Raw genomic sequence first — 3,473 nt, 5'->3', positions numbered from 1 at the left:
AGGAGAGGGAAACATTGATCAGTTGTCTCCGATACACACCCAAGCAGGACTGAACCTGCAATCTGGACCTGGGCCCTGACCTGGTGTTGAACTGGCAACATTTTGGTATGGGACAATGCTCAACCAACTGAGCCAGGGATGGAAGTCAAGATTTAATTCCAGTGATCAGTCTGAAAATATCACTTCTAGATACCAAATGACAGATTCTTAGGAAAAGTATTTCTTTAAGACAAGAGGAAGAAGGATGTGTAATATATTGCAAGACTAGTGACTGCCTGCACTTAGGAAACTCATTCTTAAAAGCAGGGGTCCTCAAACTTTTTAAACAGGGGGCCAGTTCACTGTCCCTCAGCTGTTTAAAAAAACTATGAACAAATTCCTATGCACACTGCACATATCTTATTTTGAAGTAAAAAAACAAAATGGGAACAAATACAATATTTGTATTTGCATGTGGCCCGCGGGCCATGGTTTGAGGACCCCTGCTTAAAAGGGTCAACAGGAGAGGGCTTTCTGCCTAAAAAATGCCTGCACTTGATAGTTCCAGGTGAAAACCTAAGAGGAGATTTTAAAACTAAAAATAACTCAAGAAGGGGAAGGAAAAAAGTAAGCCTACTATGAGCAAAGAAAAACAGCCAAGACAAATGAAAGAGATGTCTGCTGGGGCGGTCCATTCAGTGACAAGCTTGTCTTGCCAGAATACAACTCAAGGAAAGGTGTCAACATCAAAACTGAGAATGCAGAAAAACAGCGTGAGGATGAACTATGCAGTGGGGCCAGCTGATCACACAGAGGACGACAGCAGAGACCGGAATACTATCTCTGCTGCAGGGAAAGCCCAGCACCACTCACTTCCAGAAGGAAACTCTCAGTGTCTCCCTGCCAGGAAAACTGAGCCAAAAGCAAAAACATCTCCAGTCCCTTCTCCCCTCATCACTTATCTGACACACAGGCAAACAGATTGGAAACCTGGAGCTCTGAATAACAGATAGCAGCCCAGGAAACTGCTTTGTAATAAAGTGAATCACTCTGTGGGCTTTTCAGTAACCGATTGTGTTTACCTTTTTCTTGTTGAGGCTAGAAAGCTCAGAGCTGAACCTCTAGCCTCAAGGATTTAAGACCAGCAATGTCTATTTCTTTGTGACTTTGGATTTACATTTATTTCCTACACCAGTGGCTGACATGTATTTTTATAAGCCACATTAAATTAGCTTTGGAATGAGGTGGAATAAAGATGATAAAGAGAAGGAAGGAAAGAAGGAAGGACCTTGAGTGTGTGTGTGTGTGTGTGTGTGTGTGTGTGTGTGTCAGAGAGAGAGAGAGAGAGGAAAGAGAGGCATGAGGGCAGAGGGAGAATATCTGTGAGTTAAAGATTCAGGTGCACCATTGTGGGTAACAATATGAACATCACCTCATCTGTCAAGAGTGACCAGCGAGCCCCACAGGACCCTGCGAAGCAATGAAGAAGCCGACAGAGCAGGATCAAAATGAAAATCCCTGGTGGTGATGTCCATGCTGGTCATGCCCATAGCCACCCTTCCTGAGAAGTTGCCATGTACCGTGCACTGTACTATGCTGCCCTTTCCCATTTAGGAATAATTTACATACAGCAAAATATGCAGCATGCAAGTATTCGGCTCAATAAGTTTGGACAATTATATACACTTGGGTAATGATTAGTTCAGTAAATATCAAGACTATGTCCATCACCCCAAAACATTGCTTTGTGCCGTTTTTCAGTCCATTTCATCTCATAAAGACAGCCATTGTTGACTTCTATCACTAAAGATGCATCTTGTCTGTCTTATAATTTAGCATAAATGGGATTGTGCTTTATATCCTCTTTTGTGTCCCATTTCTTTCACTCAGCATGAGGTTTACACATGTTGCTATATATCAGCTATTTGTTCTTCTTCATTGCTAAATAGTACTCAATTATATGGATATACATAATTCGCTTATCTTTTTACCTGCTGATGAGCATGTAGGTTGTTTCTAGGTTCTAGCTATTATGAACAATATTGCTATGAACATTCTTGAGCAAATCTTTCAGTAGACATACATTTTCATGTCTCTATAAATATCTATAAATGTAATTGCTGGGTAATAGAATAGATGTATGTTTGACTTCATAAAAAATTGGCTTATAGTCTCAATAGCTGTTGTACCATTTAAATCCCTTCCAGCAGTGGATGATTGCTTTAGCTGTTATTAGTTGCTTTAATTTTTGTCATTTTAATGGGTATCTAGTCATATCTTACTCTGGTTTAAACTTGCCTTTCCTGATGAATAAAGATATTGGGGAAAAAAGATATTGGGTATCTTTTCATGTACTTATTGATCATTCCTATATCTTCTTTTGTGAGTTCTCTGTTCAAATCTTTTGCCCAAGTTGAAGGAACGAAGATGGTGGTGTAGGTAAAAGCCAGTACTTGCCACCTAGATTCCAAACAAACCAAAGCCGAGAGAAGAGGTGAGGAGAAGTTAATCTGTCCACTCATGAGCTGGGAGCCCCAAGTCTCTGGCTCCAGCCAGTAGGGCAGTAGACAGTGCTGGAGTCCGGGCCCTCAGGCCACCTTTGCCCTGAGGCCCACCAGGTGCCCAGCACCAATGGGGCCCCTCTGAAGCAGAGGAAAACCCAGAACAAACATGGGGAAAGGAAAACGAGACCAAGGGGACAAGGCGAGAGTGGAGCCACCTCCCTGAGGTAGTCTGGGCATCAGGGGGTGCCCGAGAGTCCACAGAGTCTGGGCCTGGTGAGGTAAAATCTGTAAGTTTATTCGGCGCGGGACATGGTGTCAGGACTCCTCGTTGCCAGAGTCATGCTCATCGTCCCCAAAGCAGCTGTCAGCTTCGGCCTCAGCATCCTTGTCACAGTCATCGCAGAAGAGAGCCGAGCCCTCATCGGGCGCAGGCCTTGGTCTCACGCAGTCCGGAGCCCCCTTTACCCATCCAACCCTGCCTCTGCCATGGTCCCCAAGACCTGCTTGCCGATGGCGGATGGCGTCTGTGTACTCCCGGTCCTTGCCTTTGCTCTCTTCCCACTTCCCGTGCATCACAGGGGAGACCCGTTAGCCCGGGAGAAGGTGTTGGGTTCCTCGAGGAGGGAGAGGACGCTCGGGAGGACGGTCCTGACATTTTGGGTGGGGTTCCACCGCTCTGAGGGCAGCTCGCCGCTCTGGGGGTCATCGATTGGGGGGGTGGAGAATGGAGACGCACACGTCCCCTGTCTCATAGATGTTGGGGTGCCACATCTTGGTCAGGAACCAAAAAGCTGGTAGGGAGTAAGGGTAGTTAGGCCATGGGAAACTTGAGGCCCTAAGTGGCCGCCTTCATAGTAGGTGTTGGGGGGCGAAAATGGCCACCTCCCAGTTGTACAGGTTGCCCTCGTCGACCAGGGTCACCCGAAAGCCCCCCACCGGCTCCTCCTGCCTGGCCATGGTGGCAGCGGAGCCGGGAATGGGGGTGTAGGG

At 46.3% G+C, this 3,473-nt stretch overlaps 1 pseudogene; it reads right to left on the bottom strand.

The window, feature by feature from the left end:
• Positions 1-2,754: 2,754 nt before the first annotated feature.
• LOC102262036 lies at positions 2,755-3,440 on the bottom strand (annotated as a pseudogene).
• Between the last annotated feature and the right edge of the window lie 33 nt (positions 3,441-3,473).

The sequence above is a fragment of the Myotis brandtii genome, unplaced genomic scaffold (genome assembly GCF_000412655.1).
Source record: "Myotis brandtii unplaced genomic scaffold, ASM41265v1 scaffold1616, whole genome shotgun sequence".
Taxonomy (NCBI): Eukaryota; Metazoa; Chordata; class Mammalia; order Chiroptera; family Vespertilionidae; genus Myotis; species Myotis brandtii.
This window is presented reverse-complemented; position numbering and strand designations above follow the sequence as displayed.